Here is a 16667-nt window from a genome sequence, read left to right as displayed (position 1 = left end):
GCAGGCAGCCCAGCCAAGCGAATAGCCCCAGTGTAATAACTTCGAACGCCAACCCATCTTTGTTTCTGCCCCTTTCCAGTTTTGCGATGTCACAAGAAGAGTTGTGGGCTGGGAGCCAGCAAATCTGGGGTCTTGTTATTCTGCCCCTTTAACAGGACCAGTCTTTGGGCTTTGGCTTTCACCTCTAAAATGATCAGATTGAAAAAGAGATTAAAGGAGATTAAATGAGAAAACGTGGAAATTCTTCCATTTGATGCAAAGCAATAAAATTAAAATTTTCTGTAAAAGTTGCTTCAAAGCACTGCTGACCTTTCATATACTAATTTCAGTGTTTGTTTGTTGTTGTTTCTTTTGTTTTCAGTTCTATTCACTATATATTCATTCAGCAAGCAATTATCACCATCATCATGGTGTGGAGGTATCATCTTCTCCCCCCCCCCCCACCAGGGGAGCGTGCTAACGCAGTCCCCCACTACCACAAATTATGCAGTCAAGTTTCCCACATTTGGGGAAATCACAGGGGTCAACACATCCAGAGTGTAATGCATCAGCCTCACCCTGGGAAAACCACCTTCATGATCATGGTATCTCCCCTGCCAGGTAAGTATTGGTATCATCTTCTTAAATGGCTTTATGTTTCTCTGGTATTTTCTGTGGACTCCAATCCAATCATTCAACTGTAAGAGGCTCTCTTTTCACTGCTTTCAGGGTCAAGAGGTCAGAGCAGAAATGTAGAGAAAACAAAGGCATACACAGCTTTTGGATTTCAAAATAGACCTTGAGTCTCATAACAGAGATAAGATAAAAGAAAAAGCATTTGAGTCTCAAAAAACAAAGTCTTGAAAGACTTAGGGCATAGAGTTTGTGCCATAAATGACATAGTTATGAGAATGAATGATCAGATGAGGATGGGGTTTTGCACTTCAAAGGATCATCCAGAACAAATGAGCCGGGCAGGGGGAAGATGGTAGGGGAGGCAGAGAATGAAAGAACTCATAGGTAAGTCAGGGGACTGTAGAGGTTTCCACCTCAGGGGAGCCTGGTGTGGTGGCAAGGCTTTCTCATGCTAGTGGGATAGAGCAGTGATAAGGTAAACATGACAGCCTGGCCATGCCACACTGGGAAGGTTAAGACAGCCGTATCAAGTTTCCTCTGTCCCCAGTGTGACGCATCCAAAACTTTGCATTCTGTCCTTCCTGGAGAGAGGTGATAAGGGGGGAGAGAGAGAGAGAGACGAAGAGAGAGAGAGAGAGAGAGAAAGAGAGAGAGAGAGAGAGAGAGAGAGAGAGAGAGAGAGAGAGAGAGAGAGAGAGAGAGAAACATCTGCAGAAGGCTAGTATGACCCATATGGACACACTAACAAAAACCAGAGGGAACGTGATCATCTCAGCCATGTTGGGAGATGACAACAAACAGGGACCTGATGGCAGAGGGAATATCTTGTAGACACCAGCATGGGTAGATGGTGGCAACCAGTGATCTAATCCCTTGAAGGCATGGCACTATGTTAGCACCTAGAACCTGGACCTATCCCCGGGTACATGGGCAGGGAGGGAAACTGAATCAATCTAGAAAGTTTGCTCTGAAGGGACTAAATTTTTACCACCAAGAGAATGGCTCAAGAAATAAAATTAATTCAGTTCAAGAAAAAAAAAAGTTGTACAGTTTTTGCTTCCCTGAGATTAGTGGATTGAGACTTTGCAACCACTGAAACACATTGTTTTATCACGGACTGATGCTTGCAAGCACTGTCACACATCATTTAGTTCAGGGCTGGTGCTCCCCTGGCACACACAGGGGCAGCCACACCAGTATCGGTTCTGCTTGGTTGATGATTTTACCTTACTGATTATTAAATATTTTGAAATCATCCTGAAATTGAAAGCTTCCTAACGTGCATAGCCATTGTGTGCCTCACTCAGATTATAAATATCTTTATTCATTTATTCACTCAATAAATATTTAAATTATTTCCACATACCAGGAACTATGTTAGCAAATTAATGGTGAAACGAAAAGAAAAATCACAGTTTCTGCCATCATGGGCCTTATGATCTCGTGGAAGAGACTGAATCACAAAACTAAATGGTAAATTACAACTGTGATGCCTGCTACCTGGTGCTATGAGAGTTCATAACTATAGTCAGGGAGGTCATGTGAGAGGTTAAGACTGGCCTGAGTCTGAAGGAAGACAAGGTGTTAACCAGGTGAAGACGGAGGAAGGAGCAGGGCATCTCAGGCCCCCCAAAATAGCATACACAAAGGTCCTGTGGTCAGAAGCAGCGTGTTACATTTGAAGGACGGAGAGGGGCCAGAACGGCTCACATGCTGAGAATCACGGGGAGTATAGCCCAAGGTGAGGCTGGATCTAATAGCCCGTGATAAGGACAAGGATGAGGGTTTTTATCCTCAGAGAAAGAAGGGTTTTAAGCAGGACAATAGGTTACAAAGGGATTATGGCACCTCTGGAGTTGATTTTGAGTACAGGCACACAAATCATTCTGGGAGGGTTTATGGCTTTGAAATAGAATAGACTCAAAAGAACTTTCCTCTGAATTCTGTCTCTGATTACTTTCACCACCCCCGACTCTGTGATGCCCATCTTTTCCTTTTGTTCCTCCTGTAAAGCTGTGGGTTCATAATGGGTCATCTGTGCAAGGTGGATTTAGCCAGTGACTGTATCAAGTTCTTTCCCTCAGTAGGAATTTCTAGGTGTCCGCTACATGTAAGTAAGCCTGGTTTATGGATACACACTGGATCAATGGACATCTCTTGCTTCTGCTTGCCCGTCGCTCAATGCCCTCTCCTGATAACAGCTCCTTGGTTGTCCTGTAGGAAACCACATTTTACCACTCTCATTCCATCTGTGAATGGGTGGTGTCCATTCTCTCTCCCCCTTCTGCCTCCTGTCCCCAACTCCAGTGCTGGGCATGACCACTCAGGCTAATGTTCCATCCCATCATGATTGGCGCAAGGGTAGGGAGGGAAAGAGACACCAAGGCCCAATAGCATTGCATGGAGCCCGAAGTCTCTCTTACTGGTAGCCCAGGGCCTGTGTGGCATGTCCAACTCCGGCCTTGATAACACATGGTCATCCTCTCAGTGTCATTACTCTGCTTCCTCCATCGAGCAGTTGAGTCATCGGTGACACCCCTTCCAGGCTGCACCTTGCTTTCACACCAACTTCAAACTAGAAAACCAAGGAAACCAAGTCCTCTCTGCTTTGTTCCCTGGTTCACTGTGCCCTTCATGCCTTTGTGCCCTCAACTGCCATTCTGTCTTCAGCATAAAGTGCACATCACTAAGGTAACCCCAAGAGTTATTTTTCAGGTCTCTTCAGTGGGAGTCGTTCTAGAGACTCCGAGTTACAGGAGTTAGAGGACACGTCAGGACCCGTCAGCCCTGGTCTCCTCAAGTTCTTAAGCCATGATCTTTATTTCATTTGGTTCTTTCCCCTTCTCATGTACAGTTCCTGGCCGACTCTCACAGGCTGGCGCTTCCCCCATCCCTGCTCTTCATTTGCTCTCTCGTCCATCTGCTTCTCCCTTTCATCATTGATCATCTTAAATTCCTCCACATTCTGAGTTCCATCTTAATTCATATTTCAGGCCCTGGGTCTCTCTCGCTGTCTTGACTACATCTCCCAAGTATTGTCATTGTCTTCGTGTTGTTTGGCATTCTTGAAGCATTGATAGCCATGGTCCTGTTTGTGAAACAGTAACACAAAGGAGAAAGACTTGTCCCCCATGAATTAACTCTGTTGTTCCAAGTTAGCTTACGGGAAATGCAGTGACTCATTTAGATTTGGGAAGGAAGAGGATTAGAGTGATGGAAGCCTTCAGTACTTCAGATTAAGTTGACGGTAACTTGATCACACGGAGGCACAACAGAAGCCTTGTTTGTTGCTGACTACGTCTTAGCGATGCATGTCTGCTACGTACGCACATAACTTCCTTGATCTAACTGAAACCCCCATTCAACGGCCACCTGGTGTCCTTGGGACAAGATGAGCTTAAGAAATCAAAAGCTTCAATGGGCCCTATGGCTAATGGGGAAGCACCACGGGATGACTGAGCCAGCGGGTCCCACCGTCCAGTCACAGAGCCAGAATTCAGGTACTTTCCAAAGTGTCCCTGTCCCCTCAGATCCCCACTCCCATCCCCTACCCTCCATGCACATATTCTCAGCCTCCTTGGTCTGAATCCAGATAAAGGAACTAAACAGAAAAAAAGGAATTCATATGAGTTGGGGGGAAGCACACAACATGAGAAGAGAGAGGATAGAGGGATAGAAAGAGAAAGAAAAAGAGGGATGTCATCTAAACACTGCCGAGCTAATGCTGCCGATGATGTCGCTGCAGCTCTCACCTTTTACTAAGGGGACGTCTTTCCCCCATTGGTGAAAAAGATGAAACTATAAAATGGTAATAAAAATGATAGTTGCCTTGACTAATAACTGCTCTGCACTGTGCATAGATACATGAATATAGTCAAGAAAAATGTAGCTAATGTATGGATAATAAAGTTAATGATTATGTAGTAAAGATTCTTAATGTCTTAAGAGACATTGTCAACAAAAAAAAACATTCTTGTTGGGGATAAAGAGGCGTTTCGTCACAGGCGCGCGTATGCGCACACGCGATGTGCATATACATCATATTGTGTATTAAAGTGACTTACTTGTTTGGATAATTTGAAAGTAAACTGTGGTAACATGGAAAATCTGAGTTGAGGATGAGTGGGAATCTGGAACCATTTTTCTTGAGCTATTTAGCACAACCTCTGGCACAATAAAATTCTACTGCTGTCTAAAGATAGTGACGGTGATGAGATTTCTTCCTCAACAGGGACTAGCATCCTTTGATTCTGTTCCTCTAACTTAGTTACCATGGATGGCCAGTGCTGCAGTTCCCCAGCTAGATTGCTGGCTCCTTTTCTTTACCTTTGCACAACCCGCAGATCCTTCCCCGGGGGCTTTGGGTGTAGGAAAGGCTCAATAAATACTGCCTTGTTGGGTGGATGCCAGCTGAGCAAAGCAATTTCCTCCAAAACGAAGAGGATGACTTGACTTGGCAGCTTCTACCTTGAGGATAAAAGACAAGCCAGAGACTGATTTAAAGCATGGGTCTGGCCGTCTGAGCACACCAAAGTGGGGCAAAATCTGCTGAGCCCAGCCCAAGACAGGCCAAGCGTGTGAGGGTCAGACAGCCTCGTGGGCCTGCCCTTCATCGACCATGCAGGCCTAGCCTCTTCCTCCTGTGGAAAGAGAGCAGAGCCCCCATTCAGGGTTGGAGATTCCCACTTGGTTTTCTTTTTCTTTCTCTTTTTTTTCTATTTACTTTAGCAATTTTTTAAAAAATTTATTGGGGGTGACAATGGTTAGTAAAGTTACATAGGTTTCAAGTGTACAATTCTGTATTACATCATCTATGTATCACATTGTGTGTTCACCACCCAGAGTCAGTTTCAGTTCTTCCATCATCATATATTTGACCCCATTTACCCTCATCTACCATCCCCCTCCCCTATTACCCTCTGGTAACCACTAAACTATTGTCTGTGTCTATGAGTTTTTGTTTTTTTATTTCTTTGTCTTGTTCCTTTGTTGCTTTCGGTGTTATATCCCACATATCAGTGAAATCATATGGTTCTCAACTTTTTCTGACTTATTTCGCTTAGCATAATAATCTCAAGATCCATCCAAGTTTTCGCAAATGGCACTATTTCATCTTTTCTTATGGCAGAGTAATATTCCGTTATGTGTATATACCTCATCTTCCCACTTGGTTTTCAGTTGGATCAGTCACCTCATATTCCTGTATTGCTTGTTTCTCTCTCTCACTTTTTCTGTGTCTTTCTGTCTCTGTCTCTCTTTCAATGTACACTGAGCTAATTTGAAGTCATGAAAAGAAAGAAAAGGTATGGGGATTCCTATGACAATGCCCCCATTTGAACAGTTATTCTGTTCTTGTCTTTTTAAGCAAGGTCATTTCTACCTGAAGTGTCTCTTCTCGCCACCCCCCATATCCATCTGTATGGCATTCCTTAGTTCTGAGAATGCCACAGGCTCTCACCTATCCCTTTATCCTCTGTTAAAATATAAATACACTTCATTCAGAGAGCTCATTCAAAAAATGGCAGCAGCCAGCCATACTTCAGTATGAGTGAGCCTGTCAGCAACTCTGCTATTCATAGATTCACTAGAAAAGATACAGATGAAAAGCACGGGCCCTGGGAAACGGGAGGCTAGAAAGAGATGTGTCTTTAGGGGAGGGGGGTTGGGGATAAATGAAGCAAAAAGTTAAAGCTGAAGATACCAAAAAGAAAATTTTCTTCTTCATTACTTTTCCCCAGTGTCCTCCCTGCCTCTCTCTCTCTCTGCTATTCTTCTTCTTCCTGTGTGTACGTGGAGGGTATTCCTATGGATACTCATAGGCGTACCAACACTATTCCAACAGTGCGCAATACTCGTATTAACTGACTTTTTGCAATCACTACATTTTAAGTCACATACCTTTCATTCATTCATTCATTCATTCATTCATTCATTCATTCATTCAACAAATATGATTTGACACTGTATTGGGCATTGGGGATACAGAAATGAACAAGACAGGTAAATTGTTTAAATGCACATGGTGAGAATATTTGTGCCCTTTGTCTGCTTAGACTGTGTTTTGGGGGAAAAAAGGAAACATGCCTATTTGGCTTAAGTTAGTGGGAGTGTGTGCGCGTGTGTGTGTGCGCGCGCGCGCGATTGAAGGTACAAGGAAATCAGTGAGTCTTTGGGGGTTTTGCTATATTTATTTCTAATTATTTTGAAAATTCAACTTACCTTGAAGGAATGCCTTAATTGCTCATGCTGTAATTTAAGCCAATATCTCCTTATTTCCTATGGTCATAAAGTTATAAACAGAGAATAAATTCCTGGATAGCCATTTCACATGATAAAACCACCCAAATTTAACAACAAAAAGTAAAGAAAAATAGAGCACAAATATGTGCTTTTATATTTATTTATTTATTAAGTATATAAAACCAAACAAATAAAAGCAACCTTATTAATATTTCTTTGGAGGGTCTTTCTGCAAAGGAAGTACTTACTGAGAATTCTTCAAAATAAGCCCATTCATCTAGGCTAAGGATGGCTTCTACCATCAGCATAGTTATCCTCGACTGCCAGAAGGTCCTTGATATGATCTAAGACCTCAGAGGCATCCTTCTCAAGCATCCTTTTCCTTGTTGAAGGTAGATGGGTGCCTGGAAGTTGCCTGCATGGTAGCAGCTGAGGAATGCCCCTTTCCTTGCTCACCAGACAGCTGGGAGGTTACTCTATAATGAGTCAAGGGTTGTGTGTTCTGGCATAAGCAGACAGTCTCCAATGCCCCCACTCAGGACTGGCCAAATAATTTATGGGGCCCAATACAAAATGACAACGTTAGGCCCCTTGTTCAAAGATCATTAAGAACTTCAAGTAGGTGGCAGGGGAGCGTTAAGCCAAGTGCAGGCCCTTCTTACTACAGGGCTCTGAGCAAGTGTCATTTGTCTGCCCACGAAGCCAGCCCTGCATCCCCCTGGACAGACAAACAGCTTTGAGAGATATTGGCGATGTTCTCTTCCTCATCTCACCCTGAGCTCTCCAGCGCTTGTGCTCTTCTGCTGGGCTCCAGCTCACTTCTCCTTGCTTCCCTCTCTTCCTTCCGGCATTTTGACACTTCTAGTTGGGCCTATCTGATGTCTGGAGGCAGATCCGAGGCCTAGCACAACATCAGTTCTCGTCCTGGATGTATATGGGTCTTTTTATGGTGCCCAAATGGATTTTACTTACAAGTCCTAATTGTCCAGCAAGTGTGAAGAAGCAGGCACATGGGTGGTGGGATGCAAGGGGAGAATCTGGGCCTTATTAGGTTAGAGGGCCAAGTCAGAATCAAAGAGTGAAATCACGTTCCCAACTGTCCCCGCCACTTTACCTCTTTGCTACGATCCTTTGGATTTTTTGTGTTGTATTCTTTCATTCTCCACATTTCTTACCTCAGGTAATTTCTCCTCATCGGATTCTGCCAACCTGTTTGGAGCAGGTTCCAATTCTGCTTAGAGCCCTTGCTGAGGCGCCTGCCCCTGGACCCACAATGAGATAGGAAACCCCAGAACGAAGCTACCACAGTGGGCTCGGAAGCAAAGCGTCAACCACAGCATCGTGCACACTAGGGCTGTGAATTTCCTCTAACACACATTCTAAGAGAAGAGGAAACATTTGACACATCTCTCAGCTCTCCTTTGTGGAAACTGCTTTTAGATGGTTCTTGTCCAGCAACATAACTAGATGACTAATATGAGAGTCATCTAGTTATGGAGCCTTTTTTCAGAAGCCCCAGTGAAATGACTCACACCTCTATTTACTAAGTTTTATTGGGAATGTTTGGTGAAAGCCTTTCCCCTGGGAACAGGAAGTGTTTGGTGTTTCTTATACAGATGAAACCCTGTTGGGGTCGCGACAGCACACACTGTGGATGGGCTGACTTTCTCCATCCGGGATGCTGCCCGAGGGTAAGCACAGCAGCATTCCTGGGGGAAGCACATCTGCTTTCCAAAAGCCTATTCATGGTCATCTATTTTAAGAATCCAAATTCACAGAAGGTAGGGCTGAACAAAATGTTTCCTGTGACGACTATTTAGAAGACGACCGAGAGTAGGAAAGTATTGTGGGGAACACTGACAAAAGGCTCAAGCACTGAGTCTTGGGAACTGCAATCATTGATTTTTTTTTTTTTTTTTTTGCTATGGAGGTTACTCATGTATCTGCAGCCAACGGGACATATGAGAAATGGATTTAATGACAGGGGCGGGCACCACCGGGATCACTGCCCGCAGCAAAAAGGCAGAGCACGAATTCGACAGCCACTGGTGTCACTTCAGATTTAGGGGTGAGCAGGGCAAGCAAAACCAGGCAGACAAAGGACTTTCCACCAAAGGCCAACGATGTCACAGAGTATATGCCCTAGTACCTGTGGAGGTTCAGGGGACCTCTTTTCCTCCAATACCACAGGACAAATAAGCCACATACCCTTCCCCCAAACATCAGATACCATCTTGGAGAAAGAAGCAGCAGGGAGGAAAGACTATCTAAGAGACTGAGCAATTATACAAGAAAAGCAAAACACGACCTGAAGAAAGTATTGAAGTTATCCGATGGACTGAGTTTTAACCCAGACCAGAGATTTAATTAAAATGTTCCCAGTAGACATTTGACAGGAGCATGATAACATAATAATAAGGTTATTTATAGACCAAAGATGTTACATTTTTGTAAATACATCAAATTGTACCATGTGTGACGTTAGTTAGCAACTCTGTTACACTGTTGATTACTTAACACCTATGATAAGCCAGAATACACTCAATGTGGAGCGACAAAACAAAATCTAGTTCAAGACAGAGGCAGCAAAGTAAATGACTACTGTTGGTAAGCTCCAGAACAGGGGACCACTTCAATGACACAGGGGCCCAGAGAGAGGAATTTAATTCAGAATAAGGACTTGGAGAAGGCAGCTTGGGAGTTGAAACTTAAGTTGAATTTGGAAGAACAAGCAGGCGTTAACTAGAATTAAGTGCTAGAGGAAAGCATTTTCCAAAACAGGAGAATAGTAATAGACACAGAGGTGGGAAAGTACATGATAAGGTCAGAGCAGGGAAAGGATTCTGTGTAGCTGGTGTGTGAGGAAGAGTCAGGAGATGGGGCAGAAAAGATAAGAGGAATCTGATCAGGAAGAGACTTGTGTGCTCAGATATGGCATTTGAATTTTATTTTGAAAGCTATAAAAAGTCATTGAAAAATTTTAAATGGGGGTAGGACAGAATCAGACTCTCATTTGAAAAAGATAATTCAGGTGGCAGCGTGGAGGACAAGAAAAGGAGGGCAGGGAAGGGAGCAAGGGAGACCCGTGATGTGACAATTGCCATAACCTGGTGAGAAGTGACGAGGGCCTAAACCAAGATGGCGGCTTTGGGAATGAGGAGGATTCAGACTGAAGCCTTGGTGGGTGGAAGCTACAGGATTTTAGAACTGATTAGATGAGAGTGGGGTGAGTGCTATGCTAGAGGTGAGCACGGGGTGCTGTGAGAGTTGATGTGTGAGAGAGAGAGGGGGGACCACATGATTTCAGTCTGAATAGGGTGGAGAAGATCCAGAAGAAGGGTTAGCTGGCAGGAGGAATGGGGAGAGGGGCAGCTGGGGAGTTCAGAGATCCCGTCATGAAGGGCTTTGTATGTCACACCAGAGTCTAAATTTTACCCAGAAGATTCGTTCACGAGAGGGACCTGCAGAGTTTTAGCTGGACTGTAGTGCCAGAGGGAGTCCCTTGTTCCAAGGAGAATACAAGACAACAGTAGTGGTGGGGGAGAAGGTGGTGAGTGGGGTGTGGGATGTGACTGATGAGTTTGCTGTGGTACCAGATGCCCAAGTGGATCTGTCCAGTATCGGTCAGAGTGGGCAGTGATATTCAGTGCCTCTGAGAAGGAAAACAAGGACTTGGGCTTGTTGTTGCCTAGTCAACTTGGCAGTTATTGGGGACCTTAATGGCAGCCCTTACCGTGGGGTGATTGGGATAAAAGCCAATTTGCAGTGAGTTGAGGAGTGGCCGATAAGAAAGTGAAGCTGGTGTCTTCCCTAACCTGACCTTGTTCTTCTGGATGCACCTCGGTCTTGGTGAAGAGCCCCTGTGACACTGTGTTGCCTCCATCACTGAGTCCTGGCTCTTTTTCATTTCATATATTCAGTTGCTTACTGAGACCTGTTGATTCTATTCCTTTAGGATGTCTTGATCCTTGCCCTCTTCTCCACACCACCTCTTCCCAAGATTGCTGCCTCGACTGCCAAACAGAACTGAGGATTCTTTTTACAACACAAACTTAATCATGTGACTCTGGTTTAACGTCATGAGGTGGCTCTGGTAATCTGCTGGGTAAAGTTTGGACTCTGCTGTGACATACAAAGCCCTTCAGGACTGGTTCTCTGAACTCTGCAACTGCCCCTCTCCCCATTCCTGCTGCCAGCTAACCCTTCTTCTGGATCTTCTCCACCCTATTCAGACTGAAATCATGTGGTCCCCCCTCTCTCTCTCTCACATCAGCTCTCACAGCACCCCGTGCTCACCTCCAGCATAGCACTCACCCCACTCTCATTGCTGTCACTCATGAGTCGTCTTTCTCTCTACCCGACCTCAGCTCCTTGAAGACAAGGTCCATGTCTTAATGACCTTCTGTATCCATAGCAGCAGGCAGATAGCTGGCATAGATTCACAAACTCAATAATCATGAGTCAAATAAGTAAGTGAACAAGTTGTTGATTCTATAGGAACCTTGATTAGGAGGGAGTATATGATTTGAAGCAGTGCCTTTTTTTTTAAAGATGGGAGAAAATCAAGGTTTATGAGTACATGCGGGGAGGGATGAGCTTGTAGAGTGAGGTCTGCTGTGGGAGTGATGTCGCTCAGGATGCAGGGATGGGTTGGCTGGGGGTGGGGAGATGGAAGCATGAGAGCTGGGGGTGGTGAGCTAGCACTGCCACTGAGAGCAAAAAAAAGTGGGCTTAGAAACACGCAAGTTCCTCTGTGGTTGAAAACAAAGTTGAGGGATTTTGCCCCACGAACTTCATTCCCGCAGTGACATAGGAGGCAAGCTCTGAGAATGAATGGCAAAGTGCTAGGGTAGGGGTGTGAGGAGAGATGGGAAGGTGTGGAGGAACCATTAGGCTGCATGAGGATGGGCTAGGTTTTGCTGTGGCAACAGACGACACCCCGTGTCAGCAGCGTGACATGGCACACTCGTTTCTTGCTCTGTGCTGAGAAGTCCTGAGCAGCTGTGCATCCAGGACCTGCCGACCACTGCTCCTCAGGGACCCAGGCTGGCTGGGGCTCCATCTCCATACGTGTGGCCACGAATGCCAAGGCAGGAAGACCAAGCTCTTGAGTGCCCGCGCCAGGCTGGGACGGGGAACATCCCCCTCACACTGCACTGGCTGGAGCATGTCACATCATCACCCCTACGTCTAAAGTGGGCCGGAAAATGCAGTGTCTGTGTGCCTGGAAAGGGGAAAACCAGATGTCATTGAGCAGCACTTAGGATGACCTTACGGCATCGCTAATGAGAACAGGAGCTGATAGAACATGTAGGACGTTTGCTGGACCCATGGAGATTTGGCGAGGTCGAAGGCATGACACTGAGAGCTTGTCATGTGATGGTTTTTCTTTTTTTAGCAATGTTCATCAGCGGTCCCCAGAAACCTAATGGGCAGCTTGGAGGGGAACAGGGTGGATGGAACAGAAAGCCACAGGGAAGGGTTTGATGCAGTGAGTAAGAGAGAGGTTGAAATGATGTGTCTTACAACCTAGGCTGGAGAGAAGAGGAAATAAAGAGGAGCCAGTGACCTGGAGAACATGGAGTCAATAAAGGGTAGAGGTTTCAAGGCAGAGGTGTATTGGGAGTGAGACCACAGAGGGATTAGCGGGCAGAGAGTGGGGCCTGTGGCTGTTCAGGGCTGTGGTGAGAGGGTCACAGGGGGGTGGCTGAGTGGAATTGTCATGGTCTGTGGAGCTGCGAAGAGTAAGGGTAGAGGGCAGGACATGGTTGGGCCTGGGGTGGAGGCCATTGTGACTACCTTGTTAGCGGTCCCTCTTCCTGAGACTGCATGTGGCCCGAGGGGCGTAATTGCCTGTGGGTCTATATCTCCATTACGTGCCATGTGCCCTCTGTGGCTTCTGGGATTGTAGCCTCATCACGTAACACAATGCTTGCAATTAGAGTTGCACGCTCAGGGTATCGTGGTATTCTAAGACTGCAAATTCTGCACCCTAATACTAGAGTTCTCCCCAAATACAGCCAGCCTCTGAAGTAGAGGATCTTAACTGAAGGTCCACACGGATTGTAGAGTCCAGGATTGGCTTGGGGTAAAAGGACTACACATCCAGAAGACTGAATGGAAAGTTTTAGGGGTATGTGTAGTTTTTTGGGGGGAGATGATGAGTAGTTTCCATCAGAAACTCAAAGGTATCTTGACACCTCCCCCACCCCCCCACCCCAAGTTAACAAGTCTTTGCTCTGAAACAGTGGTTCCTAAAGTGTGGTCCCCAAAAGAGCATCTTCAGCATCACTTAGAGACTTTATTAGAAATGCAGATTTGCAGGCCCTACCTGAGCCCTGCTAAATCAGAACCTGTGGGCAGGGAGCCCAGCGATGTGTGTGTGGAAGTCTTCCAGGAGACTCTGCTGCGCACTCAAGCTTGAGAACACTGAGGAGTTAGAAATAGAATGTTGTGTTTTCCAAATATGTAGAGCTACAAGGTGGGGATTTAAAAAAAAAAGGCAGAAAGAGAGAGGTAGAGAGGGATGTGGGGAAGTGAAAGAGGTAGGGGAAGGGCGGGAGGGAAGGGGGAGGGGGCGGAGAGAAAGCATAGCAAATGGAAAACAAAAGTAAGGTAGTAGAAATAAGTCCAAATATATCAGTAATCAAATATATATGCACATACTAGAGTCACCAATTACAAGAGAGGCCTGGCGGGTTGGTTACAAACAAGGATGTTACCTCCAGAAAGGAAAAAACCATTTCCAAAGAGCCCTCACTCCATGATGCTTTAGGCCCGTTCTTCCAGGTTCCAGGCTGGTCCATTGTGTCCTAAGCCAGTGAGGAGGGCACAGGGGGAGCCCTGAGACCCCCCCCCCCCACACACACACCCACCAGGCTGCCAGCAGGACGAGGACGTTGCTGCCTCCCTCTGCAGGTCCCGCTCCACCCCACAGGGGGGTTTGGATGTGTGTGCGTGATTATCATATATGATCCCCAGTATGTCGGCACATGTTATGCCAGGAAACTAATTCCCTTTTTATACATGACCACTCAGCAAAAGCATTTGGTTTACTCTAGTAGGTTTTTATGCTGGGCTCAAGTTAGGGAGGTTTTTTGTTTGTTTGTTTGTTTGTTTGTTTGTTTGTTTTTGTTTTTGATAGCTTCAGTCTGGAGAAGCAAGAGAATTGGAGAAAGGTCAGGAGGCCACCTGTTGAAGAGCCCAGATAAGCAGCGCATATGCAGAATGAGCTGCCCTTGGAGCCAGACAGAGAAAAGGCCATCAGGTGCTGTCTCTGTGGGGACAGCATCAGCTGGGGCCGACAAAGGGCCTCCAGGTAGAGACTGCTCTGACAGTGAGAAGACAGCATTTGACCTGAGAGCAGAGGAGGGAGGTAACATTCCCGAGGGACAGGGATGTGGAAGTCCTGCCTCTTTCCTGAGATGACACGAGCTAGGGCTTCCCCAGCAGACAAGGGAGGAGCTGACCCTGACCCGTAGGCTGCACGTAGAGCTTAAAATGAAGAGGTTCCAGCCCCCTTTGCTCCCCTCATCGCAGACTTCAGGTTTGAGTCATGGTTTCATTTCTCTGAGAACAAATTCCCTTCTCTTTAAGATGAGAATAGCTAATCCGCCTCACCTCATCGTTAGGACAGTGACATAAAGTGGAAAGGAAGCGTCAGCATTGGAGTAAGAACTCGTGCATGTCAGCTCCCTCTGTCTTTCCTCTTCTCCCCAGTGTGGAGTAATATGGATTCAAATTCATTCTATATTTCTACATCTCCAGCAAGTGTACTCAGTGCAGTACTAACTACTAAATGTCGGTAGAAAATACAGCCTCTCCTTGCACTGCAGCTGTCACGATAGTCTACCTGACAGCCTCTAAATCTAAAATTCAGACACGTGTAGATGTGTGTTTCTCCCTGTGTTCCGCCCTGAGATGCCTTGACTTTTGTTTAAACACCTGATTTCCCTTCAGATATTCTCTCAATATTTGTGTCTGCAAATTTCTATTCCTGGGCCTGAATTTTCTCCCAAGTTCTAGCGGCCGGGATCCAAACAGCCTGCAAGCCGTCCCCTCGGAGGGCCTGCCCTTACCTCACCGAACACTCTGTTTGTTTATTCACCTAGCAAACATGTATGGAGTTGCCTACAGTGTCAAATCCTGTGTCCAGACCCCGGGTTTTCAGCTAAATTAGAAACAGTTCACTCCTCAAGGAGCTCCCCATCCCGGGGGAGAGACAGATTATGCAATGATGCTGTGGTACAGAATGTGCTAGATTCCAGGTGCCGGGAGCCCAGCAGGCTAGGTACTGCCTGAGAACGACCAGAAAAGCCTGCCTGAGAACAACCAGAAAAGCCATCCAGGAAAGAGGAAAAAGTACTGAGGGCCAGGCCTCACCAGAGGGCCCACCAGCCTGGGCTGAGAGTCCACCGGGGATTCCTGGTGGGCACTGTCTGCTCTGCAGGGAGAATGTGGAGCCATCACGGTCTGACGTGGCCTGGGTGACCCACCAGGGGCAGGGGGAGAGGGCTCTGGCCTCCTCCAAGACCCAGCGCTCATGAAATGTGGGAAACATACTGTGGAACCCGGGGTCCTTAAGGCCTCATATGCTCACCTGGGAACAGAAGGCAAGCGCATTGGGGAAGGTTCTGTGGGCTGACACTCCCCAGGAGTTCTCAAGGACACGTGGGATTCGGCATTTTGGGTTAAGCACACAGGTTTTAGGACTCAGAGAGCTGCCCTGTGCTCAGATAAGCTCAGCAGGCCACATGGGTCCCCTGACCCAAGGCCCAGCAACTTTGCAGGAACCCGATTAATGAGGGCAATCAATAAAAGGATGAACAGACTAGACGTGTAAACAAACAGGTATAATACCACGACAGTGCTCTAAAACCGATTCTTTTTCCTGAGTGTCCTCAGAACTCACCACGGTCACTCGGCAACACGATGTAGTAAAGAAAACACAGTCTTGGGGTTGGACCTGCAGGCGAACACCCAGCTCTGACCTGTGGCAGCCTCTATGTCCTCATCTGCAAACGGGTAGGGGTGGGGAGGAGGATTTACTTAGAATCGATGTGTGAAAAGCGAGGCACCGGGTACCTTTGAAATGTGCATGGAACGGTCGTGGCTATGGTTATAATTATTGAGGGCCAAGCCTCTTGTCACTCGCATCGCATCACTAGACAAGTGCTTTGTAATCTGTCCTCCCTTCTTCCTCCCATCGACCTTCCTGGAGGCCCTTCTCACCAGCCTCACAAGTGGAGTCCAGCCACAAAGGCTGCCTGCCTCCCCTTCCCACCTCCCCCCCTCTGCATGGGTAACACGGCCCCTCGTCTGCAGAGCTGGCTCTTCTTACACCAGCTGAAGGGGCCTCTCCCACCTCTGAACCCCTACCGCATGTGTCACAGTTCTGGTGACACTTGCCACATTCTGCCTGGCGTTGTGGTGTCTGAGCACCGGTCATTGACTCCGCACTGAGCCAGGCACCCTGAATGCAGAATCCAGGCCATTTCGGCGGCTGGTTTGCATTCAGCACTTAGCAGACTGCCTTCCTCTCAAGTCTGTATTGAATGTGAGTGCAAAAACAGTCACCATGCGTGGGATGTGTTAACAAATGAATGCAAGTACCCTTACCCTGCACAGTTCCTTATGCTAAGAGGGGGGTGCAAAAGGTTATCTCAGCCACTTTCCCATGGACCTGTCCTCAAATAGCATGTTTTTAGCACCAAAGTGCCCATGTTACTCAAAGCAGGCCACCAAAATCATATGTTGTGGTCTTTAATTTTCTAGAATTTACAATATAAAATGGACCTGGATGCCACATTCCA

General features: G+C 46.5%; 1 non-coding gene across 1 annotated transcript; it reads right to left on the bottom strand.

The window, feature by feature from the left end:
* Positions 1–444: 444 nt before the first annotated feature.
* Positions 445–608, bottom strand: LOC141571446 (U1 spliceosomal RNA). Its single transcript, XR_012496186.2, has one exon. It is a non-coding gene; the product is annotated as a U1 spliceosomal RNA (small nuclear RNA).
* Positions 609–16667: the final 16059 nt, after the last annotated feature.

This window comes from Rhinolophus sinicus, chromosome 16 (assembly GCF_057876585.1).
Source record: "Rhinolophus sinicus isolate RSI-liver-muscle chromosome 16, RSI-T2T, whole genome shotgun sequence".
NCBI classification, from domain to species: domain Eukaryota; kingdom Metazoa; phylum Chordata; class Mammalia; order Chiroptera; family Rhinolophidae; genus Rhinolophus; species Rhinolophus sinicus.
This window is presented reverse-complemented; position numbering and strand designations above follow the sequence as displayed.